Source organism: Miniopterus schreibersii, assembly GCF_964146895.1.
Source record: "Miniopterus schreibersii genome assembly, chromosome: 6".
Lineage (NCBI taxonomy): Eukaryota > Metazoa > Chordata > Mammalia > Chiroptera > Miniopteridae > Miniopterus > Miniopterus schreibersii.
The window spans coordinates 33,884,426-33,911,973 of record NC_138107.1 but is presented as its reverse complement, the minus strand read 5'-3'; the positions used below and the strand labels follow the sequence as shown (position 1 = coordinate 33,911,973).

Here is a 27,548-nt window from a genome sequence, read left to right as displayed (position 1 = left end):
TGGGACTTGATTTTGAAGATTCCAATGCTGAAACAACTTGAGCTGTTTTGAGGAGGCCAGGAGGAAGACTTGAGTTGGTAACAGATACATAGTAGCAAAGCTTCCTCTCTGTTTACTGCTACAAATTTTTCTTTTTTATCATAGCTGTTGTTTCCTCTATTTTAGCCAGATTTAAAATATTCTATATAAAACTGCTTATATAAACAATTTTAGTACATTTCTTTGAAACTGCAATTATCAATCATGTTCTTTTAAACACTACACTTAGAAGCATATAGCTAGGCCATGACTAAATACAAATTTCAGAAGACAACAGCAGGTTCTGCAAGTTATGTCTGGTTGATAGTTTTTTGAAGAGCTAAGTGCACTTGTGTAAGGTGAAATGAACAATATGTTAAAAAGAAACAATAGACCTGAAATGGAGTCACTTATGGTAAGCCTAACCAAAACTTAATACCTAACCTGATTTCAATTTCAGCCTCTCCTTTCAGTTCTTTTAGTCAATGCTTTCTGTCCCTCTTTCACATCACAGTTTTTGTTGGCTCATTCATTTATTTTTAATCTTCACCCAAGGATATGTTTTTGTTGAATTGAGAGAAAGAGGAAGCGGGGGGGGGGGGGGGAGAAGGAGAGAGAAAGAGAAATATCCCCCATCCCTGTACACTCCTTGACAAGATAGAATCTGAAACCTTCCTATGTGCAGGACAGCACTCCAACCAGCTGAGCCACCAGGCCAGGGCCAGGATTATTATTTTAAACCAATCAATCTGGAATTTCCTGGTCAGCATTTGTGGATTATCTGCCTGATAAACTCACTGCTTTCCATGAAAGAAGGTAACCTTGCCTGAAATAACCCACTTTTTAACTTTCTGCCCTATTTTTACCTATAAAAGTCTTCTGTTTTGTACAGCTTTTCAGAGAACCTTTTTATTTATTAGATCTGAAATTTACTAGGTTGAATTTTTGTTTTTTAACAAGTGTTATATGAGAATAATATATATGTTTCTATTATAAGTAGTCTATGTGTTTCTGTTTTAACATAATTTATACATTATAATATTGCAGTTAACTTTCAACTTCTTTTTTTTTTAATCCTCACTCGAGGATCTTTTTTCCATTGCTTTTCAGAGAGAGTGAAGGGAGAGAGAAAGAGAGAGAGAGAAAGACTGATCATGGATGTGAGAGAAACATATCGATTGGTTGCCTCCCACAGGAGCCCCAACTGGGCTAGGGATGGAGCCTGCAACTGAGGCACCAGGCTAAGGATGGAGCCTGCAACTGAGGCACATGCCCTTGACTGGAATCGAACCAGAGACCCTTCAGTCCGAGGGCCGACCCTCTGACCACGGATCCAAATCAGCCAGGGCAACTTCTGACTCCTTGATGAACTTGTTTTTGTTCATGTTTAATACTATCATGCTTTATGCTCTTTTTAAATTTTTTAGTTCTTTTAGTCAGTGCTCTCTGTCCCTCTTTCACATCACAGTTTTTCCCCTGATATTTTTAGTGGGCAGTTTAGTAACTAAAATTCTAATGTTGAACATTTAAAACTTTTAAGTGCAACTCAAGCTAATATTTTTTAAGTTGTAAATGAACATGTCCTCAAAATAACCCACATTTCTTATAATAGTTCTTACCAGGCACCTCCGGTGCCGTCATTTATTAATTTACAGTCAAATTTTCAGGTATTGAGGGCTCAATTAGGACTTTCTTTGCCATCATGGTGTCCTTCCTCCACAAGAAATATATTAAACAATTTTTTAGCCAAAGTTAGAGTTCTATATACAAAACTATATTTTAAAATTTTTACATTAGTTAATTTTAAAGCTGCTTTGGAATAAAGATACAATATAGGCTGGATTCATTATTATATATTTATTATTATCATCATGTTAATTTTTCTTCTGATTTTAAAAGAAACAACATTAAGACTTTTTTTTATAAGACTTTAAAAGTATCATGGGTCCCAGGCACTGTGCCTCCTCTGCCTAATGGTTGTGTTAACCCTGTAGATGGCCTCTGGATCCTTTCATGTTCATTAATGGAAATGCTCATATGAAAACCATGTCTAGCTGAACTCTGAGGCAGTGGTTCTCAAACTTTAACAAGCATAAGAATCAAGTGGAGTGCTTGTGAAACAGATTCCTGGGCTCCCTCTCATACCATCTAATTCAGTACGTCAAGGTAATTTGAATTTCTAAACTCAAAAGCAATGCCAATGCTACTGTTAACACAAAAATGTCCAAATTTATGAAGGATTTTTGTAAGAGTTTATTTGAGCCAAACTGCCAATTGCCAGGAAGCAAGATCTCAAATTCTCTGGAGAATGACAGTTTTGCAGTTTCTTTTATGCATTTGAAATGAAGAAGAGAATGGTAAGGAAGATTACGTGAAGGTTGGAGAGAGCAAGGTGGGGATTAGATTACAGGATAGTTAACAAGATTATGTGCTCTATTGAGAGTGGTTATTTCAAAGGTATATTAACCTATTTGGAAGTTCTGAGCTAGTCACCTCAAGATGTGCTGCTGCGGTTTGTGGATTGTTTTGAGCTAAGGGCAACTTTATCTGTGGGCTCAGGAGAAACTTCTGCCCTTCTACTACCTAGAACAATCTGAATTAGGGGCCTTGCTCATACAGGAGATTATTAAAGATAACCTTTCTATTTACAAAACATCTGCTCTTATTTTGCAATAACCCCTGACCCTTTAAAGCTACCAAGGTATTTTACCTCATCTGTAGCTCAGAATGTCTTAAATCCTCAAAGCACAAAAAATACTTGGGTAACTTGCTCTCAGAGTTTTGGACTTTATTTTTTTATATATATATTTTTATTGATTTTAGAGAGAGAGGAAGGGAGAGGGAGAGAAAGAGAGAGACAAAGAAATATTGATGTGAGAGAAACATCGATTAATTGCCTCCCTCATGCACCCCGACCAGGAATCGAACCTGAACCCTGACTGGGAACTGAATTGGCAACCTTTTAGTGCTTGGGACAACTCTCAACCAACTGAGCCACACCGGTCAGGGCCAGAGTTTTGGACTTTAAACACTTTCACCTTATTAGGTTAAAAGTCTCATTGGATAACTAGTTTCCTCACACATTCTTCTTACTATTGTGCCATTATAAATATTATGGATGGAAAAGCAGACACATACTAAGCCAGACAAGCTCAGGGGAGGCCGGCGGCCTTACAAACTAAGAGACCTAAAATAACCACATAAGACGGTCTGAAATTAAAACTTCTTAACTAAAAGCGAGTCGTGGTGCCCAGCTGGGCGTGGCGCAGCGGTTGAGCGTCGACCTAGGATCCAGATCGCGGTCAATTCTGGGGTGTGCAGGAGGCAGCAGATCAACGACGCTCATCACTGATGTTTCAGCTCTCTCTCTCCCTTCCTTTCTCTGAAGTCAATAAAGACATATTTTTTAAAAAACAAAATAAAAATAAAGGCGAGTTATGGTGAGTAGTCATGTCCTAGGATGATATATTTCTTGACAAAGATCAATCTTTGCCTTAACTGGGCCTGTCTGTTGTCTTTTTGCATACCTTTGGAATGTCAGAGTAACCCCCTTTTCTACAAACCCTTCAGGACACAGTGTCCCTCCAAAGCAGGGACCACAACCCCCCTCATTGTTACCCTGTTGCCCAAATACCATCTCCATGCACTGTAAATGTTAATTAGCTATCCTATACCTCACCAGTACAAAAGAAGTATTTGTCTTCATTTTACTTTCATTCAATCTCAGATATTTCCCCCCTTTGCTTTCTCCTGCCTCCGTAATCTACCATCAGTGAATTTCATGTAACCTTCCTTATGCCTTCTCCTTTGATTTTAATGTATAAAATAAACTGCAAAACTGCCATTCTCTGGAGCATTTTCTCAATCCATTGACGCTTTGCTCCCGGGCAATTGTCAGTTTTGGCTCAAATAAACTTTTAAAAATTCTCTTCAGGTTTGGAGGTTTCTTAAGTCAACAATATAAACACATGAGATAATCACCTCTTTCTCCATCTATGTGTGTGAATATATGTTACCATTGTTAATTAGCCAGCTATTAATAATAGCAAAGAATCAAGGGGAAGGTCAGATATTATAGGCATGCCATTTGTGCAGCCTCACCAGGAAGCTGCAATTCTACACTCCCCAGGGAACACCAGCTTGTTCCCAAAATTAAGGGGAGGGGGTCCAACGAAGAGAACATAGATGCATGCCCAGTAAAGTTGGGGTAACCAGGGAAGGTACCTGCCTGTCAGTCACACCTGGGGACAGATATGGTTGGCCAGAATGGGCATGGCCACTGCAAGCTCGAAGGCCTTCGGGAATACATAATCCCCTAACAAAGGATTTTGCGCTCTTTTTTGTTGTTATTGTTAATCCTCACTGGAGGATATTTTTTCCTTGATTTTTAGAGAGAGTGGAAGGGAGGGTGGGGGAGAGAGAGAGAAACATCAATCCACATTGATCGGTTGCCTCCCCCACAGGCCCCAGTTGGGGCCTGGGATCAACCTGCAACCCAAGGATGTGCCCTTGATGGGGAATCAAACCAACCATCCCTCAGTGCTGGGGCTGAGGCTCTACCACTGAGCCACACCAGCCAGGGCACGTTTATGTTCTGTTTGTTCCTCTCTCGGGCTCTTGGTGCACATGCGGCCCTTAGCGCTTGGCTCTCTTGCATTCATCCGTGTGGCCCGTGGCCATGCAGACCCCACACGCAATGGACTAATGCGCTGCAGCAGGAAAACACGGGCTAAGCTGGCCTGATGATGGACTGGACCCCGCTCCAACATGGAAAGGAAACTCTGGACACTTGCTCTGATTTTAGCTCTACTGACGCCCCACCTATACTTCTTCTGTGACTAGACTAAAGGAAATGGGACTTTGGAAACCCAGGGGTGTTATTCCACAGAAATAAAACTTTCTACTATACCACATCCTCCTGTGGGGCCTCCAGAAATGCTTCTTCCGGTGGTGTCCCAAGAACCCCACTTTCACAAACAACCGTATCCTGTAATGTGTGTGTGTGTGTGTGTGTTTCTTCTGGCTTTTCTTTCCGTGATTCTTTTATTATTCAAGAACATGGTCTAATACAAACGCAGGCTATTTTCTAAGTTGTGTTTTTCAAGAAAATGCTTTGATGACCTCAAAGTTTACCAAACCTTAGCCCACAATCCAGTGTAAAGGGGCCACAGTGTTTTCACCAATTATACATAATGAAATACATAACAAAAAGAAATATTACGGGGGCAGGTATATGATCAAATACATTATGGAGCTCCCATTTAATAATATGGTTTGCAGCTATTTAAAGCAGTGAAGTAGATCTATGTACTGATCAGGAAAGTATCCACGATTAATTAAAAAGAAAAAGCAAGTTATAAACCAGTTTGATTTTATTTTTATAAAAATTAATTTATAAATATATATAGCTAATCTGTTTAGTATATGCTATTTCAGAGGAAAGGGATTTGAGGTTCTTTCCCTTTTTAGGGAATTTTAAGTAGTTTTGGATTATAGGTAAGCTGCTTTTTTCCTAGAATTTTTCAGTATTTTTAAATAATTTAAAGCTAACAAAAAAATGAATCCTTTTTTAATACATTTTCCTTAAAATTCCAAAGTTTAACAGTATAATCTTACTATTTTCAATTTTTAAAATACATTTTTTTCCTTGAAACAAAAATATGGTCATTGTGGACTCTCCCAGTTTGTATATTTTTTTCTCACTTGTCAGGCCCTATCTATCCTTAAGGGTTTAAAATTTTAGCTATGAAAATCATGTAAGTTTATAATCTTTGATATGTGGAAACAAGTTTATATATTGGTCAGAACTGAATTCTAGATTATTGCAGTTGATTCCTCTATTTTTCTATTTATTACTATGATATTTATTAAGTTTATATACATTATCCTTGAAACCACCATGAAATTAGGTGGAATCAAATTAAATTGCTGTTTTTGTAGGTAAAAAACAACATCAGCCAGATGTTGGTATTTCATATACCTCTACTTAACTGTCAATAGTTATCTTGGATTAAGTCATGTGATATCTTTATCTAGAAAATAATTGTGGAAAAATTAGATTTACCTTAACATTGTATTACATGTACATGAAAAGATAACACTGGAAACTTGGTTTATTAAAGGTGTAAAACTTACTTGGTCACTATTAAACCTATAACACTAGCATGTACTACAGCCTTGGTTTCATTGTATTATAAAAGCAAACAGTATTATGTTAAGAATACCAGAATTAGCCATAAAGTGGTAAATTGGAGACTTAGGTTCTTGTGAAATTGTCTCATTTGGGTAGATAAAAAGGGAGATGTGTCAGGCCTTTAATGAGAAATTACTTTAAAAATGTTTATGATTATCTCCTCTTGAGAAAAAGTCATAATTTGGTTTGAAATGCTTTGGGTTGGCGTGCATTACATAGTGAGTTAGAGAACATTTGTATTGGTCAAGCACCTCATGCCCATGAAAGTATTTTATTTTCTACATGTTACTGAACTTTGTCATCCTAAGTAAGATAAAGTGTTTAAGTATTTGGTTTTGAATGTGTCTTCACTTGGCAAAGGCCTGCCTGTTATATAACCGTCTTGGTAGAGTAGAGCAAGCGCTGCTTCTGATAGCCCAAGCCAGGGAGTTTTACGTAAAATCTGAACTATAGCTACAAACACTGGCGCCAAGACACTACCTTGCCTCTTTAGCCTCTTTCTTCAGAGAGGACTATGTGGATGACTCCTGGAGGAGCCATTAAAACCATGTCAGTCGCCAGTCATATACCCTGAAAAGGAAACTGGATTGGGAGAGTAGTCTATCTTGAGGCCAGGCATGAAAACATAGGAGAACAGCATGTGGGTGCTATTTTCCTTCTTCCTTCCTGTTATCATGACATCAGCCTAATTGAAAAAAGTTTTAACTACCGACCTATTTCTTTTAAATCATGTGCATAGGTTAGGCTGCCTTTGGTGTCTTTAATAAGATTTAGAAGCTATCTAGAATATGTGGGTTTATAGATGAACTAGTAATATTCCTAAGAATGTTGTGTGGGTTTTTTTTTTGTTTGTTCGTTTTTTAAATCACTGGCCAGGTACCTCAGTTGATTAGAGCATCATCCCAATATGCCAAGATTGTAGGTTCAATCCCAGGTCAGGGCACATACAAGAATCAACCAATGAATGCATAAATAAGTAGAACAACAAATTGATGTTTCTCTTTCTCTCCCTTCCTCTCTCTGTCTCAAATCAATCAAGAAATAAAAATTTATAGAAGACTTTAAAAAATCACTGTAATAATGTAAAACCTCCTGCAATAATTCCATATTGGGAGAAAATGTTTCCTGGCTCACAGTTGAATGTGCTATTTAGGAAAACAAGTTCTCTAGTATTATTGAGATAGTTGATCCATTTAAATAAAACATCATAGGAACCTCTACCTTCCCTCAAAATGGGTATATATACTTCTAACAGAGAAATAAAATCAAATGTAAAAGTAGATAGATTATTTTCCAATGTCTGGCATGATGTTGAATGTTTAGTAGGTATTCAATAAATATTTGTGAAATTATCTTGTAATTTAAGTACTTTCTTTTTTGGAGTCTGGACATATTATAGATTTGGTGGGCTGTAGCCAACCTTACTGAACTCAAATTTCAGTAAGGGCCAATGGTGCATTGTAATGTAAAAAAAATTTTCTCATGTGGTAATAGGATCAGCCCTTGATCATGGACTTGGGCTTCTAACTTCAGTGGCAGTACTCAGGATGTAACTCTGTGGCTGAACCCCTTTCACTAATTGGTACCATTATACCTTGTTTAATCTTTTGCATTTCTTTTTGATGGTTTAATAATCATATAAAATTAAATCAACCTTAGTCAAGTCCAAATCATGAGTCCAAGCAGTCTTCCAAGCTAAGTGGCTTTGTGGTAATATACTAAAACTAGTATTCTTCTGAAAACTTATTTCTTTTTTCTTTTAATCAACCTGGTCTATTTTTTAAAAACATATCTTTATTGATTTCTGAGAGAGGAAGGGAGAGGGGGAGAGAGAATAGAAATAGCAATGATGACAGAGTAGTTATTGATCGGCTGCCTCCTGCACACCCCTTACTGGGGGTGGAGCCCGCAACCCAGGCATTTGCCCTGACTGGGAATTGAACCGCGATCTCTTGGATCTTAGGTCAATGCTCAACCGCTGAGCTATGCCCGGCCGGGCTGAAAACTTATTTCTTTAAGAGATTTCTCTATCTTAATAATAAATTTTAAAACACTAGATTGTAATATAGAATAATTTTATATCCACTAAGTACTTTTTTATTAAGTCCACAGAACTTTGCCTAATCCTATATAGATACATGTACCTTATCCTCACAGTCTTAGGCAGGTCATATATTTTGTTTTGGTTTTCTAAGTTAAGAATCAAGTAAGCTGTGTCTTCTTCAAATTTGTGCCAATGTCAAATATAGATTTAGGTCCCCTAGACCCTGAGGGTGACTCAACAAGGTCCATTTTCACTTTGTCCCAATATTTAGCCACCATGGCTTGGGGCTGACCTTAGTTCCAAGGTGTGCTTGATTTGTAAAACTCAATTGGGTTAATCCCACTCACCCTAGTATAGTGATTGTAAAACAGTCTAGTCCGAAAATACACCTTGATAAGAGTGAGACGTTTTCTTTCATATTGAAAAACGTATCCAAAGACCATTAACATCATCTTGACAAATTGGCTAATTTTAGCAGTTTTGTATTTGTGCTAACAAGAAATAGGTTTAGGCTGTAATAAAGAATAAAAAGCAATTATTTGCCTGGCTGGTGTGGCTCAAGGGTTGAGTGTCAACCCATGAACCGAGAGGTTCAATTCTCAGTCAGGGCACATGCCCTGGTTTCGGGGTAGATCCCCAGTAGGGAGCCTGCAGGAGGCAGCAGATTGATGATGTTTCTGTCTCTCTAGCCCTCTCCCTTCCTCTCTCTTTCTAAATACACACACACACACACACACACACACACACACACTAAAACCATATATATATTTTAAAAAGAAAAAAAGAAAAAAAAAGAAAGCGATTACTTTAGCAAAGGAGGGACTGCAATCCAGGACACAGGTTCAGGTTGCAAACTAACTGTGCCTCGAAGGAAAGAAAGAAAGGCAAGGTTTATAAAGGTCAAAATGTAGAGCTGTTCTCGTTAAGCTCCCTCATATAAATGAAGTGTGTTGTTTAGGTCAGTTGGGATTGGTTAGGCCCATTATATAAGTAGAGGATGCTGGTTGTCAAAATGGATTGGTTCTTTTCAAGGTCAAGAATGCAAATAGTCTTGTCACCATGATGACGAGTGTGTAAAGTTTATTTATGTCCATGTAGCAATCTTTGATCCAGGATGTTTTTTGTTTAGCCATGAGCTGAGCTTAGCAACAGGTCAGCAACTTAATAACAGTTCCAAGAAATAAGACATGAAATGGGCATTGGCCCCACTTTCTTGATGGCCTCCTGACTCCATTTTAAGTGATTCTCTTAGCAATGTTTATTCCATTTTATTTTCTCCATTATCAGTTATATTAGCCTCTGGAGCATGAACTTTATGGCATGCTCCTCTTTATGACTACCTATAGAATAAGTTTGTGGATTGAAGTCCGAGGCAACAGAAATGAAAGTGCAGAAAGATGAAAAAATTTTGGAGAAGAAAAGTCATATAAAAAGAGATTGTTTTAGCTGTGAGAAACTGGTAGCAGTCCTGCTGAGTGGGGAGTTAAGGTGGGAGATTTATTTGGGAATGTGTAACCTCTTATACTTTTGATTTTTGTTATCTTGCGTATACATGTTATCTAATAAAAAGTAACTTTGATTGATGGTGTTATGATCATCTGAAAAGTTCTCTGGGCATTTCTGTAGTTCTTACTCCCTTCTAAATTGATGTACTGCATACGTGACAATAATGTCACTGAGCCATTGCCCCTAGGTGTTTACTTATTTCAGTTGTCAGTCTAAAGTAATAGATTTGTAATGATGCATGCACATTGCCTTTTCTGCTTGTGACTAACAATAAGCAAAACCATCATTAATTCTCACATTCAAGTTATAGTTGTGCCTCTAATTTTTAAAAACATATCTCAATTCTACTGTATTTAGAGTACACTCTCCAAAAATACTTCCTTTTAACATTTTTTGACCAAAACACAGTTGATGCTAAAAATAATATTACATTTTATTTTTAAAATCCAGCTTTTATTCTTAAAGGATAATAAAAATGAAGATATGATCAACTGACATCAAAAAGGTACAATTTGAAATAAGCTAAACTGCAAGTTCTTTAAGGACAGAAATTATTTTTAAAGATTTCTCTGTCTTCCACAGTACAGTATCTTTTTTTCTTAATCTTTAAAAAAATATTTATCTCTTGTTGAAAGTATTACAGATATCCCCTTGTCCCCCCCCAATGATCCCCTCCACCCCACATCCCCCCCCCCAGGACCCCACCACACTATTGTCTGTGTCCATGGGTTATGCCTATATGCATATAAGTTCTTTTATTACCCCCTTCCCACCCACTCCCTCACCCCTGCCTTCCCACTGAGGTTCATTAGTCTGTTCCATGCTTCTATGTGTCTGGATCTATTTCGTTCCTCAGTCTATTTTGTTTATTAGGTTCCACATTGAGTGAGATCATGTAAAACTAAATCAGGAAGAATCAGAAAACCTGAATAGGCTAATAAAAACAGATGAAATTGAAGCAGTAATTTAAAAACTCCCAGCAAACAAAAGCCCTGGTCAGGGCAACTTCACAGGGGAGCTTCCTAATTCTTTAAGTTGTAGGGTTAGATTACTAAAAATTTTTCTTGCTTTTTGAGGTAGGCCTGTAGTGCTATGAACTTCCCTCTCATGACTGCTTTCGCTGTGTCCCATAGATTTTGGATTGTTGTGTGTTCATTTTCATTTGTTTCCAGGAAATTTTTTATTTCTTTCTTGATCTTATTGGTAACCCATTCATTGTTTAATAACATGCTGTTTAACCTACATGTGTTTGAATGTTTTTGAGTGTTTTTACTATAGTTGATTTCTAATTTCATGCCATTGTGATCGGAGATGCTTGATATGATTTCAATCGCCTTGAATTGTAGAGACTTGTTTTGTGTCCTAACACGTGGTCTATCTTTGAGAATGACCCATGTGCACTTGAGAGGAATGTATATTCTGCAGCTTTGGGGTGAAATGTTCTGTAAATGTCAACTAAATCCATCTGATCTAGTGTGCCATTTAGAGTCACTGTTTCTGTGTTGACTTTTTGTCTGGAAGATCTATCCAGTGAAGTCAGTGGGGTGTTAAAGTCCACGACTATGACTGTATAGCTGCTAATCTCTCCCTCAAAGTCCTTAAGGTTATTATTGATAGGTCCTTATTTATTGCCATTTTAATCCTTTATACCTATGTTTCTCTCTCTATTTCTTCTTATTACAGCAGTCCCTTTAACATTTTCTGCAATGCTGGTTTGGTGGTAATAAACTCCTTTAGCCTTTTTTTTTGGTCTGGGAAGCCCTTTATTTCACCATCTATTTTGAATGATAGCCTTGCTGGATGAAGTAGTCTTGGTTTCAGATCCTTGTTTTGCATTACCTCGAATACTTCATGCCATTCCCTTCTGGCCAGTAGAGTTTCTGATGAGGAGTCAGCTGACAGCCTTATGGGAGCTCCTTTGTAGGTAACAGATTGCTTTTCTCTTGCTGTCTTCAAGATTCTCTCTTTGTCTTGAATTTTTGGCACTTTAATGATGATGTGTCTGGATGTGAGCCTCTTTAGGTTCTTCTTTATTGGGACTCTCTGTGCCTCCTGCACTTGTGTGGCTTTTCTTGGCCAGGGTAGGGCAGTTTTCTGCCATTATTTCTTCAAATAAGTTGGCTATCCCTTGCTTATTCTCTTACCCTTCTGGCACTCCTATAATGCAAATATTATGTTTTATATTATCCCACAGCTCCCTTAAACTGTCCTCTGTTTTTTTAATTGTTTTTTGTTTTGGATCTCTGATTGAGTGATTTTTTTCTAACCAGTCTTTTAATTAGTTGGTCCAATCCTCAGCTTCCTCTAATCTGCTGTTTATTTCTTCCAGTGTATTCTTTATTTCTGTTATGTCATTCTTCATTTCTGACTGGTCATTTTTCATAGTTTCTATATCTTTTCTCATGCTGTTAAGCATCCTTACAATCAGTATTCTGAACTCTATATCTGAGAGATTGCTTATCTCCATTTCATTTAACTCTTTTTCTGGAGACTTCTCTTGTTCTTTCATTTGGGGCTTGGTTTTTTATCTTCCCATTTTGGCTCCCTATTTGGGTTTCTATGTATTAGAGAGATCTGTTATGGCCCTTAGCCTTTTTAAAGGGTCTTTGGTGCAGGCCAATGTCAGACACTCTTTGTCACTGGCCTTGAGTACCCTGTTTGGAGCTATCAACAATCCACGCCTTGTTCCCTCTGCAGGGGCTGGGTGCATTTGGATAGGACCAAGATGCACACCAAAGTCTGCTTTTCCAAGGCCCAGGTCCAAAAGCAGATCAGGAAAAGACTCAAAGTTCCCAGAAGTTCACCTCTGCCTGCAGGCTGATTGATCTTAGTCTCTTAATGAGCATCAGGCTCTAGACCACAGCAAGAAGTAAACTCCACAGTGTGGGGTGAGAGGTTTTCCAGTAAGTGGAGCAGTTACTTCCCTCCCAGGCAAAAGCTGCCTGGCTGGCCCAGGTCTGTCTCAGAAAGATGTCCTCCACAGTATGGGGGAATGACTCAGCACAAGAATCCAGATGGCCATCTCTAAGCTCCATCTCCAGAGCCTAAAACCCCAGATTCTTCTCACAACGCTCTAGTCAACTCTGCCCTCCCTCTGCTGGAACCCAGTGTGAGTGGCTGCACATGAAACTTTGTGCATTGGCCCTTTAAAAGGGTGCCTGCATTTCCAGCTGTCTCTCCCTGGCTGACAGAAACCCAGCTGCTTTTCACAGCCAGATGTTATGTGGGCACCTTTCTCAGTTCTGGTGCTCTGGGCTGGGAAGCACAGCTTGGGGGTTAGATCCCAGAGTTCTCAGTGGGAACCCCTCACAACTAAGATGTCCCTCGGGACCTTCAGCTGCAGCCTGTGGGTGCCCAGCCAGCCCTCTCACACCTCTGCACTTCCTGCCAGTCTCTATGTGGTCTCCACTTTAGGTCCTTGGTTATAAGGGTGCTCTCCACCTCGTCTTAAGTTGCAGTTGATTATTCAGGATGGTTTTTCTCTATTTTAGTTGTAATTCCAGTTTGGTCCTGGGAGAGTGTCAGTGTAGCTTCCACTCAATCTGCCACAGTCTTGGAATCTTTCCACAGTACAGTATCTTGAACATAGAAGATATTTAATAGTTTTTCATCTGACTGGATGAACCAAAAATTCTAGCATAAAAACACCAGAGGAATCTAAATACACACTTTTCAGTAATCTTGCTATTTAAAAAGATGATGTTATAATGATTAATATACTGCTACTGAGATCAAGTTTTCTCTGCTACTCAGCATGACCAAAACAACTTAATACATAGTCTTATATTTTTAAGATATTTCTAACATTTTTTGTTATAGGACTTTAACCTTTAGTCACCAAAATTAAATTCCTAGCCAAAAACTTATTTTAAATACTATGTGGCATGTCCATGGAACAAACTCAGAAGAATTCTGCCTACCTACCTTCTTGTGTGTATATTTGTATTTATATGTTTATATTATTTTTATTGAAATTTGGTCTTTGTTTTTTTAAAAATCAGCCATACTTCTTACTTAATATGTGCTACCCAAGTGCTTTAAATACACAAAAATGTTGGATTCTCTTAGGAAACTTTCCTATATCCATGCCTGGGTATTAGAGATGACATAGTAGTATAACATGGCTTTTGGTATTTTGAAAAACAAACCCATTTAGGTGGTTTAAAGTGACAGCCTTATATGGTTGAGTTCATGCTGTAATGTGTCATGTGATAGGATGAGTCATAAAACATATATACATGTATAAACAAATACCAAATATTCTTCAGGCTCACAGCTGTTGGGACTATTACTAATACTGATGTATTTTTTTTTTTTTTATTACTGATGTGATTAATGTGATCAATATTAATGTGATTATTCTCTTGAGTATTCACGGCCAATTAAATGAACAGAGGATCAGCCTTCACTAGACGAAGAATGTGCTTTGGTTGGCAGACACCAGCATTACCTCACCCAACATATAAAATTTCTTCAGCGAAATAATCTTACTGGTTGCTAACATGTTAATGGGATTTTAAAATTGTATTGACTAACATTCTACAGTATACTTCTGTGAATTTTAAATTAATACTGAATAGTTTCTTAATGATCACAAAAGCATCGGAGGTTTTCTCTTTTGTTACATTTTGTTTTAATATACCTGCAGCAATGTTTCCCCTGAACTGATCAGCACAAATTCTGGTAAGTTACCACAGGCCAGGATGTGGTCTCTCCTCTCTAGAGTTCTGGAACTTCAGTAATCGCAGCTCTCAAAATCCTCCAGCCAAGCACACAATAGGCTCATGTGTGTGTGTGTGTGTGTGTGTGCTCGCATGTGTGTGTGCACACTCGTATTTGCTGGAAGATCACTTTATTATAATTTATTTTTTATTTTATTTATTTATTTATTATTTATTTATTTATTTTATTTTTGTTTAAAATATTACAGACGTCCCTTTTTCTCCCCAATGACCCATATATTATAATTTTTAAAAGATCAATATTTCCATTAGCTGGATTACTTGTGTGTGTTATCTAGCACCCGTTTGCTGGTACTGTTGACACAAGAAACATCCACACTTAGAGAATTTTAACTAGTGTCACAATTTCCTTTATCTTCGCGTCAGGTGTTGGACACTTCGTTTGTTTCTGCATCTTGGCTGTTGTAAATGATGCTGCAGCGAGCATGGGGGTGAGGATTCCTTTTTCAGTTAGTGTATTCATTTCCTTCAGATACATACCCAGGAGTGGGAATACTGGACCATATGCTAGTTCTATTTTTAGTTTTTTGAGGGAACTTTATACTGTTTTTCATGGTGGCTGTTCTAATTCACATTCCCAGCAATAGTGCACAAGTGTTCCCCTTTTCTCCCATCCTCACCAACACTAATTATTTCTTGTCTTTTTGATAACAGCCATTCTAACAGGTCTGTATTGATACCTCATTATGGTTTTAATTTGCATTTCCCTAATAATTAGTGATGCTGAGCCCCTTTTCATGTACCTGTTGGCCATCTACAGGTGTCCCCAGGAATGTATACACACCAGCGCTGGCTGGGTTGGGTCAGTGGTTAGAGCGTCAGCCCTTGGACTGAAGGGTTGAGGGTTTGAGTCCAGTCAAGGGTGTGCCTCAGATGCAAGCTGGGTCCCCACCTTGGTTGGGGCTTATGCAGAAGGCAACCAACTGGTGTGTCTCTCTCATACTGACATTTTCTCCCTCTCTCTCTCCCTCCCATGCTCTCTGAAAAGCAATGGAAAAAATATCCTGGGGTAAAGACTAAATAAATAAATTAAAAGTAGAGAACTTCCACATATACTATCTCATTTTAAAAATGTATACACACTTTGAATAATTATTCATTCCAATGGGTTAAATCTGAAAAGAAAGAAAAGTCAATTGAGCTATCAGCTAAAATATGTGTATACATTTTTTTGGAACACGCTGTATATGCCTTTTTGGAAAAATACCTAGATCTTCTGCTCATTTTAAAATTGTTTGTCTTTTTGCTATTGTATGAGTTTTTAAAAATATATTTTGGATATTAACCCTTACCAGATATATGCTTTGCAAATATTTTCTACCATTTGGCTGGTTGCCTTTTCATTTTTTTGGATCATTTCCTTTGCTCTGAAGAAGCTTTTTAGTTTAATGTATGGTATTTTATTTTAATTTTGTTTTGGTGACATGCAAAAAAAATTATATCATTTATCCCCTGCTCTGTGACAAACTACCCCCAAACATAGTGGCTTAAAACAATGATGATTACTTATTTTAAAATTTTTATTTATTGATTTGAGAGAGAGAGTGAGAGGAGAATGAAAAAGAGACCTCAATTTGTTGTTTTACTTATTTACGCATTCATTGGCAGATTTTTGTATGTGCCCTAACTGGGGATTGAACCCATAATCTTGGCATATTGGGACAATGCTCTAAATAGCTACATAGCCAGGGCTGATTTCTTATTTCTCGTAATTTCATGAGTTGACTAGGAGGTTCTATTCTACATGGTATAGCTGAGATCCCTCATGTGGCTTCATTGAGCTGGGAGCTTAGCAAGAGATGAAACGTCCGAGATGACCTCTCTTCCTCTAGGGTCTCAATATAGCCTCTTATCATTCAATGGTCCAGTTTAATTTTCTTTCTATGATGGCAGATTATTTTCAAGAGGGAGTGTTTCAAGAAGACAAGTTCCAGTATGCAAGTTGTTATCAAGCTTTTGCTTGCATCACTCTTGCTAATGTCTCATTGTTGAAAACAAGTCACATGGCTGAGGTTAGAGTCAATGTAAGAGAGGACTCCGTCAGGGCATGAGTATAGCAAGGCAGTTAATTGGGGGGATGCCAATTAACCCTCTTGCACATGTTTGCTGCCAGGAGGGATGGTGAAGGCCACCAGCAATCGAGGCATCGGCAACAATCAGGGGCCTCCCTCTCCAGCTCCACTCTGTAGCTGGCACCTCTGTGTAAGAATGCCAGGTCAGCCCTGCTGGGGTGGCTCAGCTGGAGTGTCATTCCATACACCAAAAGCTGGTGGTTCAATCAAAAGAAAAAAAAATAGAGTCTGCCATAAATATTGTCCTGTTTTTTGATACAGAACTGTTGTGTGTGTTTTTTTCTTTTTTAACATGTCTTTATTGATTTCAGAGAGAAGAAGGGAGAGGGAGAGGGAGAGAAAAACATCAATGCTGAGAATCATTGATTGGTTGCCTCCTGCACGCCCCGTGCTGGGGATCGAGCCCACAACCAGGGCATGCGCCCTGACGGAATCAACTATGATCTCCTGGATCCTAGGTCAGTGCTCAACTGCTGAGTCACTTGGGCCGGGCAGAACTGTTGCTTTTTAAATTACTGAATTTCTTTGACTAATTGTGAGAATATTTTTCTGACTTTTTATTGGGTATTTTTATTTCTCCATTTGAGAATTACTGGCTGATGTGCTTTGTGGTTTTATTATTGATTTGTATGAATTTTTTGTAAAGAAATACCCCTTTTCTGTCATCTTGATGTCAAAATTATTTTTCCAGTCTGTTACCTTCTTTTACATTTCAGTTAATTTTTCTAGGTGCATATGTGTAATGTTTTTATATTGTCAGATTATGTTGCTTATGTTTTTAACGAGTTTCATCAGATGTTTGACATGTTTACTTTTATTTTCTGGATTTTTTTCCCCTTTGGTTTTGATTTTTTAAAGTCCTAGTGTTCAATCTATTTGAATTTCATTTGGAAATATAGGGTGAGGTAAATCACAAATTGCCATATTTCTTTAACATTTTCTCTAGCTGATTTGAAATTCCTCCTTTATCTTATATTAAATTCTATAACAAGGTCTATTTTTGTGCTTTCTGTTTTATCCCATTAACGGTCTTTTGTTCCAAGGATATTACTCAGATAAGATTATTGTTATTCTATAATATATTTGAATTATTGGTAAAGTTCTTTTCCCCCCACATGCTTTTTATTTTTCCCTAATCATAATATATGATTTTCAGTGTCATGTCTTTTCAAATTTTGAAGTAAAAGTCTTATTGTAATATTGGCTGGCATTATTAAATCTATGGGGGAAATGGAAAACATGTGGTTTCAAGTTCATACAAAAAAATGTTTTTAAAAAACTGGAGTTTTTAAAGAGCCTTCTAAAAAAATCACTAGGCTTTAAAAGTATTTTTCCTTTTTATTCATCCAAAGGCACCAGCTGTGCAGTTTAACTGCTAGACAAAATGTTGCTTTCAATTTCCACTGGAGGATTTTTCTTGTGCTCTATCTGTACACTCTTTTTCCTATTATTTTTACCAGCTTAACATGTACACTGAAGTATATTTTATAACACATTGCATATATCCTGAATTATTACATGTTCATTGCATATACATACACTAATGTAAGTTATATTTGCATTGATTTTTATACTCTCTGGATAATTTTAAATAAGCACAATGTTTTATTATTTTGTTTATTTTCTTTTAAATTAAATTTTCACTTGTTTTTTTTTTTCTTTTATAAGAGAAAAATATTTTTTACCCCTTTCTACTGTTACTAAGATTTTTCTACGCACTGTCATAAGTGCCAGCTGGCTCAGGTGCCCACTGAGGAAGGAACAGTCTCAATATAGCTACAGTGAAAAAAATCTTAAAACCTTACCTTTAGACTGATTCCTCCAATTCCAGTTCAACATGTCAAGGTCTTTTCTGGTCTTCTCTCTTTCCATGTATGTAATTAACTTCTCCAACAGTGAGAGATCAGGCTGTCATTATTTTCAGTATTATTGCTGATTGTCTCGATGGATTTATTATTTTATCATTGTATCAACCTCCCAGTCTCATTGTCTCCTTCACCCACCATCTCCATGCAACCCCCGCGCCCCCCTCCTGCGTCTTTTGGTGCCAGTGTCCACACCACTGATGAGACTCCTCATGGCTTCCCGCTCCCTGCTTTGCATCCTGTGTCCTGGGACACCGACACTAATGCGCCTGTGCACAACATCCCCTCACCTCCTCATTGCCCTGCACAGCCAGGGGACTGGAAGGGAAAGGAACAGGGTAGGAAGTGACCAGGAGGGGGAAAGATAGTAAGGGGGAAGGGGAAGAGAAAGGAAAGAGTTTAAGATCTGCATTTGATTTTTAAGAAAACAGTAATTAGATCTATGAATAAACAAGACTCCCAGTGACTCCAAAGGCTCTGGCAATAAGTGAAACTCCAGTGCCTGTGGCTTACTGTGTGTAACATTTTGTATCTTACACAACTGTATTGTATTGTTTGAGGTCAGCATTTGGGCAAGGAACACAGTGTTAGTTTTTGGCTAGTGGATTTTGCTTGAGTTCTAATTTACTGAGGTTTGATTGTTTAGATAGGCAGGGGAATAATTAGCTGGATGGCAGAGAGGTTTTCTTTGGAAATGAATTTATCTACACTCAAGAATTTGTATTCCCTGAAACGTTTTCCTTCCCTCCCTCCTTTCATCTTCTCTTCCTCCTTTCCTCTATCCCTCATTTCCCTTCCTTCCTTCCTTCCTTCCTTCCTTCCTTCCTTCCTTCCTTCCTTCCTTCCTTCCTTCCTTCCTTCCTTCCCTCCTTCGAAACAAACCATTTTTAATGTATCAAAATGAATAAAAAATTCTGTTACATCCAAGAAGATAAGCAAAAAATGTGACTATTCCAAAGTATTAAAAATCAACATAATTTGAGGTTTTTTCCCCCCAATGAATTATCATTTGGGAATGAGTTTTAAAATGCTTGAATTGTACTTTAATAGTATAATGAGCAAGTCCTCTTTTTGGTCAACTAAAATCACATTACTTAAATTTCTGTATGAACAATTTTAATAACACCCATTTTTGCTTGTTTTGTAATGGCATTTCGAAAATTATCAGGTTTTTAAAAAATATATCTTTATTGATTTCAGAGAGAGGAAAGGAGAGGGAGAGAGAAAAAAAAACATCAATGATGAGAAAGTCATCGATCGGCTGCCTCCTGCATGCCCCCGACTGGGGATGGAACCTGCAACCTCGGAATGTGCCCTGACCGGGAATTGAACCACCATCTCCTGGGTCCTAGGTCAGTGCTCAGTCTCTGAGCCACACCCAGCCAGGCTCAATGTCTAGTTTTTAACTATTATAACTTTATTCATGTGGTATAGTAGGATTTACTTCCTTTCTTTTATAATTTATGTGATTACTCAAAGTTAAACACTGATTTTGTTTGCTTAGCTTTTAATATGTTTTTTGCAAATCTACCCCTCAAATTTTGCTAGAAGTAGAATTCTTAGCACAATATGTTCAGACCACTTCACCCTCGCTTCCCAACTTATTTGTTCATGTTCTTCTTAGTGGCAGCCCTCCTGGAAACCTCCATCATCCCATTCCAATCTCTATCGGTTGCTTCTGGTCTTGGCCTCAACTGTCAACCTGGGTCTTTCACTTCACTGATTTCTTAGGCATTCCTTTTCCCTTTCTCTCTTTTTCCTGGATCTCACATCTTCCTAATTCTTGGTTTACTTCCTTGTTTGGTGGAATAAACAATCCTCCAGGACCTCCTAGGGAAAGGGTATTAAGTAGCCAGCCTCCAAAATGTCCCTCAACCATCCACACTTCTGGTATCCGCATCCTTGTGCAGTCCTCTCTAAAAACAATAGTAACCGGAGAAGGGATGGTATCTCACATCTAAGATTAGGTTTTAAAAGATTATAGCTTCTGTTTTGGGAAACTGGCTTCTATGTCTCAAATTATTTGCTCTGTGGGAAGTAAGCTGCCTTGATGTGAGCAGCCTTATGCAGAGGCCCACATACTGAGAAACTGAGATCTCCTACCAGCAGCCAGCAGGGAACTGAGACTTGCCAGCAACCACGTGAGCAATCCTGGAAGCACATTCCCTGGAAGCACATTCTTTGGCCTGAGTGGAGTCTTGAGATCACTGCACCTCCAGCTGACAACTTGACTTGCCAACACAGAAGAGACTCTTAGCTAGAACCCCCAACCACCCCTGGGTTTCTGACCCACAGAAATTGGGAGATAGTAAATGTTTGTGTGGCTTTAAACTCCTGAGTTATAGGGGAATTTAGTATGCAGCAATAAGTAACTAATACAAATAGTGAAAGGGAGATCAGTTCCTTTAGATAGTAAATGTCTAAAGATACATTTGTTTATCTTCAACTTGCTTGGAAGTTTGGCTGGGTATGTAATTTTAGGGTAGAAATGAATCTTCCTTAGAATTTTGAAGGTATCGTTGCAGTTGAATAGTTACCAGCTACCTGGCTTCCTGATTCTTTTCATTTGTCTTTCTCTCCCACCCCTGGGGCCCTGCATGTTATTCCTGTTGAGGCATGTCATAGAGGAATGTGTGTGTGTGTGTGTGTGTGTGTGTGTGTGTGTGTGTGTGTGGAAAGTTACCACACCTGGCCTAGAGATTTGTGTCTCTAAAAGTTTTTATATAGCATGAGAGCATCTTAAAAATAGGGTACTTGGGATAGCTGAACATGGCTCAGATTGTACAGTCAGCTTCTCTTTTTTTCCTATCACCCCTCATCTTTCAATTATCAAAAGTGATATTTTGGGGGATTGCTTAATAATGAGGAAAATGTTCAGAAATTGTTAGGAAAAGAGCAAGGCAAAGACTTGTAAATTTATAATGATCTGTGTAAAAATTATATTCGAGGAGGAAAATAGACAAAGGGAATATCTTTTGGTGGTGTTGCTTTAGATGATTTCTTTCTTAAAACTTTCTGTGTGTTTTAAATTTAAAGATTACTTACAAAATTTGATATATATTTTTTCTTAAATATAATGACCATAGTACACATGCATAAGCTGTAGAGAGCTGGTTGCCAGGAATTTAACCTTTCTTGCTTGATCTATACACAGATGAGGTTTTTTTTTTTTCTTCTGTCAATTACACCTTAATATATTTGTGCTTGTAGGGCATACTTGCATATTTTGCCCATATGTTAATTTCATCAATTTAAAATGTTCAGGTTAAATAGTTGTAAGTTTTTATTTATTGTCATTTATTTTTTAGTATTTTTTATCATAAAGTATTCCCTCCAGCTTTATTAAGATAAAACTGACATAATGTGGGTACTAAACTTATTGGGGGGAAGTTACCTTGTAAGTTATATAAATGTCCAACCACTTGTGCTATATACACCTGAAACTAATATAATATTGAATGTGAACTGTACTTGAAAAAAATTTTTTAAAGAAACAGAAAAGACAAAACTGACATAGCATTGTGTAAGTTTAAGGTGTAAAATGTGAGGATTTGATACACATATATGTTGCAAAATGATTATACAATATTTGTAAAATATTAAAAGCAAATGAGCTGTTTTCTTTGTAGGTTTACATAAATTTGTTTTCCTCTCAAAGAATCAAGATTGATAACCTTTGCATCCTACTAAATACAGTCACTTCTGTGGTGAAAAGCAAGATCTAATTCATAGCATAAAATAACATTATGTAGCAGTGGTAGCCAAATATTTAAAAGAATAAAATTTGAATTATTTGAGGACATATTGGGTGGGAAGTTAATGTTTCAGCTTCTTTAGTGTCTAAGCTAAGATTATTTTAGTGAAAAACAACAAATTCCTTAAGGTAAGATTTAGCAAGGAGGGCAAATTTACTGATATGGGGATATCTCTAAAAAGTCAGAGTAGGCCCGGCCGGGCGTGGCTCAGAGGTTGAGAATCGACCTAGGATCCAGGAGATCAAGCAGTTCGATTCCCGGTCAGGGCGCATGTCCTGGTTGTGGGCTAGATCCCCAGTAGGGGGGCAGGAGGCAGCTGATCAATGACTCTTTCATCATTGATGTTTCAGTTCTCTCTCTCTCCCTCTCCCTTCCTCTCTCTGAAATCAATAAAGATATATTTAAAAAATTAAAAAAGTCAGGGCAGGGTGCATTACAGGTACTTTTAGATTTTGAACCAAGTGTTGGAAAACCATTAGGACTTTAGACAGCTTCCTCTTCAAAAGAAGATCCTTCAGTTTCCCTAGAGACACATGGACTCTCTCATCTCTGCCTCTCTCTGTCCTTCTGTCTTGTTTTTCTCTGTGGGCAGGCTTTTCCTAGTTCTCTATGTACACGACAACCTTATCACACAATACTTTACATCCTTGGTTCAAGTGGACACCTCACACTAACAGATGTATTGAAATTTCAAATCCAAATTCCTAGAAGAGATTTTGATGGGCCTGTCCTGAGACAGGTGTCACCCAGGTCAATCACGCATGGCCAATGAGAGGGTCAGAGATTGCTCATATAGTTGCTCAAGGTCTGTATCTGAGGAAGGAGCAATTTTTAGAGAAGGAATTGATTTCTCTGTTTTGTGTGCCTTTCCTAAACATGTCTGTCATAGCACCTGGTAACGCTTCATTTGTGTTTTTTGCTTTGTTTCCTTTCTTCACTGCTGCATCTTTAGGATAAACACAACTTGTTCAGTGTTCCTGTCACCTAGCCATGAAATTAGGCAATAACAAGAATTAGCATTTACTTAGGACTTATTGTATGCCAAGTATTAAAATGTTCTTTTTCTTTTATTAACTTTTTAAATTCTCATAGCAATCCAATGTAGGGAGCAATGCTAATGTTCTTTTAAAAAAAATAATTACAGGGAAGATGGTATTGACAGCGAGTCTTAGCAACATAACACTGACTATATAAAATTTTGGGGCTATAGAATTTTTTAGCCAAAGAACTTATACCTTTTTTTACCACTTGGTGTCAGATTTGCATTATTTGAATATGTTAGTGCATTTGGGAAATCTTTGGGGGTTTCTTTGTGAGTTTTAAGGTTTTTGCTCTCTGTTTTAAGAATTTCTTAGAACATAACTGTGTTCTTTGTGGAGTCACTGAGAACAGAAAATATCTCCTTTGTTTTCCTCTGATATTTTTATGTTAAACTGTACTTGTTGCCAGATTGGAAGGGAAGGTTACTGCCATGAGACGTGCACACAGAATTTATAAGAGAATTCCTGGAGGCTCAGATACATTTTTCTAATCTTTGCAGGAGATGGGAGTAAGTCAGTCTCTCACATTAATCCTTCGTACAGGAACTAGTTGAATACTTTCCCTTCCAAATGGAATCCAAGAAAATTTCTCTCTCAAGGCTTATGATGGGTTGATCCCTGACTGGTGGATCAGAGAAGCAGGATAAATACTGGGTTTGAAAGGATCAGTGTTTCAACTATGAAAACAGTGATACGTGATGATCAGAAGTAGTTCAGTAATTCATTCTACAAATATTTATTGATCTGCTATATTTTGCTAGGCCTTGGTTTGGGAAGATTTCTTGATATCCTCTCACTTCTCTTTCCAGCCCTCCCTGGGACTCTCTCGGTGCCAGCATTCCTCTCACATCCTGGGTTTGATGAACACATGGAGAAAATACCTGCTATGGAGAGACTCAGTTCAGACATATTGCAAGGAAAAGAATCTTCTTGGTTCCCAGAAAACTCAAAGTATTATTCTTTTTAAAAAATGCGATAAAATATACATAACATAAAATTTACCATTTTAACCATCAAGATAGTCTTAAGAATTTTACTTATTAGGATCCTTTGAACATTTTAAAATTGGGTTACTTGATTTTTGTTGTTGAATAATAAGACTTTTTTAATATATTAGATCTTCATCAGGTATATGATTTGCAAATATCATATTTTATATTATTTTTTCTCCCATTCTGTTGGTGGTCTTTTCATTTTCTTGGGTCTTTGGGAGCACAGCCTTTCTAATTTCCAAGGGTGATGTACAAGTGGCAAATAAGCACATGGAAAGATGCTTAACATCATTAGTCATTAGGGGAAATGCAAATCAAACTCACAATGGATACCCCTTACACTCACTGGATATAATAAAAAAGACAGACAGTGACAAGTGTGGGTGAAGATGTAGAGGCCTTGGAACCATACATTGCTAGAGAGAATGTGAAATGGTGCATCACTGGAAAACAATTTGGAAGGTCCTCAGAAAACTAAACATAGAGTTATCATATGACGCCTAGGTATATGCACAAAAGAAATGAAGATACCTGTACACACAAAAACTTGGGCACAAATGTTTATAGAAGAGTTATTCATAATAGCCAAAGAAGTAAAAACAACCCAAATGGCCATCAGTTGATGAGTGGATAAACATACTGTATTAAAAGGATTAAGAAACAATGGTATCTTATTTAGACATACACACAAAAATGAAGTACAGATTCATTCTACAACATGGATAAACCTTGAAAATATTATGGTAAGTGGAAAAAGTCAGACACAACAAGCCTCATATTGTGTGGTTCAATTTATATAAGATTTTCAGAACAGGCAAATTCCCTCAAACAGAAATAGATTAGTTTTTGCCGAGGGCTGGGGGAAGGAGAAATGGAGAGTGACTGCAAATAGATGTGAAGGTTCCTTTTTGAGTGATGAAAGTGTTCTGGAATTATACAGTGGTGATGTTTGCATAATTTTGTGAATGCCCAAAGCTGCTGAATCATATACTTTAAAAAAGATGAACTGTATCTCAAAAAAAAAAAAAAAAAAAAAAAATTAAAAAATGCAATACAAACTTTTCTGAGTCTCCTTACTTTTCATGGTAAAGTAATTGCAAATATTCAGTAAGAATCTGTTGTCTTCTAACCCTGACTGGGTAGCTCAATCTGTTAGAGCGTCTCCCCCAAAAGACCAAGGTTGCAGGTTCAGTCCCTGGATAGGGTACTTACAAAAATCAAACAATAAATGCTAAATAAGTGGAACAACAAATCGATGTTTCTCTCTCCCCCCCTTCCTCTCTCTCTCAAATCGATTTAAAAAAAGAAATAAAAGAACCTGTCCTCTTCCCTACCAGAATATTAGACAAATTGATTGTGAAACCAAGGCCCTAGTTGGAGTGTCATATTTGAGAATGATGCTTATTTAATCAAGTGGGATAAACCACTTTAAGAAAAGAAATTGACTTTACTTATGGAAGAAATGCCTACAAAACCTCCTAAGGAAACCTCCTTAGCTTGGTGCCTCGTTTAGAGGATCCCAGTCTCACAGCTGGTAAGGAAGTTTACTTAGGCCAGAACCTAAGAGAATTTTAGGGACCTCAAGAAAGAAATCCACCCAAATTTGTAGATATTGCAGGTGTAATATGGTGAAGGGAATTTTCTGGGCTTCATTTCATAACCTCAGGATTGCAAAAGAGAGACTTTTAGACATTTAGCCCAAGATTCCTTACGAAAACTTCCAGACTGAAGTTAATATGGTGGCCTTCATATTTGTTCAAAATCGTATTACTGTAGATTTGCAAAGCAATCTCAAGGAGGCCTGTGTGGTTAATTAATGCCTGCTACACACATGTAAATAATTAGGCCAAACATAATGAGACTAGCCCTTTTTTATGTAAGCAGAAATCATTTTTGAGATTATTATGATCACAAGTGGGAGGAAAGAGATTGTTACAGAAAATCTTTGAAATGAGCTAAAAAAGATTACTGGGTTTATTTTCAATGAACACTAGGTGTTATCTAGTGTACTTACCCAAGTTATGTTTTTCTACAGGGTTTTCACCTTTTATTTTCTTTAACTGAGCTATTTTACATTCTGCAGTTGTAGAAAACAGTATAGCAGTCCCTTCTTATCCATGGGGATACATTCAAAGACTCCCAGTGGATGCCTGAAACCAAACCCTACATATACTGGTTTTTTTTGCGTGTGTGTTTTTTAATTCTCACCTAAGCACATTTTTTCCATTGCTTTTCAGAGAGAGTGGAAGGAAGAGAGAGAGACAAAGAAACATCGATGTGGTAGACACACATCAGTTGGTTGCTTCCCGCACGAGCCCTGACCAGGGCTGGGGATCAAGCCTGCAACTGAGGTACATGCCCTTGGCCAAAATCGAACCCGGTACCCTTCAGTCCCCTGGTCAATGCTCTAATCACTGAGCCAAACTGGCTAGGGCCATATACTATGTTTTGTCCTAAACATGCATAGCTACAGTAAAATTTAATTTGTAAATTAAGCAGCATAAGAGATTAACAATAATTAATAATAAAATAGAAAAATTATAACAAAATATTGTAACAAATGTTATATAAACGTCTCTCTCTCAGAATATCTTATTGTAGTGTACTCACCCATCTTGTGATGATGTGAGATGACGTGATGTCTACCTGATGAGATAAAGTGAGGAGAGGGACATAATCATCTTCAGGCTTTGGTTGACAGCGGATAACAGACACTGCAGAAATTGAAACTGCTAATAAGGGAGGGACTACTGTACTTCAAATGAGTTTTGTGTGGTAGAGGCCAGTTTTGCATCTATTAGAAAATTCATTTCAGCATTCTAGATTACTTATATATGTGTCCGTGTTTTGGCTTCTTTTTTTGAACTGGTTGTAACACCTTAATTATTCTCTTATTAATTAATACATTAAATAAAATATTTGACATATTTATTGTATATTTGTACAAGTGTCATGATTTTACCTTTGTCAGAATGTGCTGGGACAATGCATTAGAAAATGTTTCTCGTACATTGACAGTTTTTTTTAGAAAAACTTCTTTGGGAGTTGTGTGCTCTGTGCTGGTAGAAGCCCACTCCAAGGAACGACTTCAGTGGGAATTACCTGGCAATGCTGGAGGAGGGAAGCGTCATCTGTGCCAGAGACCTGGGGACAAGACAACTTTTGAGACATAAGATATAAGCATGCTGGGATTAACTTGGAGTCAGGTGCAATTGGGGTACACTTTACCTGTTTAAATTAGCAGATGGATTATTCTCACTGGGGGCTCCTTTGAGACCTTGAGTTGATCTAGTGTCTGCCAGCACAGAAATGTCATTCTAG

General features: G+C 37.6%; 1 long non-coding RNA gene across 1 annotated transcript; it reads left to right on the top strand.

Moving 5' to 3' along the window:
* The first annotated feature begins 400 nt into the window (after nucleotides 1-400).
* LOC308559079 lies at nucleotides 401-27,097 on the top strand. The gene is made up of 3 exons (XR_013999100.1): nucleotides 401-433; nucleotides 16,887-17,033; nucleotides 24,045-27,097. It is a non-coding gene; the product is annotated as an uncharacterized lncRNA (long non-coding RNA).
* The last annotated feature ends 451 nt before the right edge of the window (nucleotides 27,098-27,548 follow it).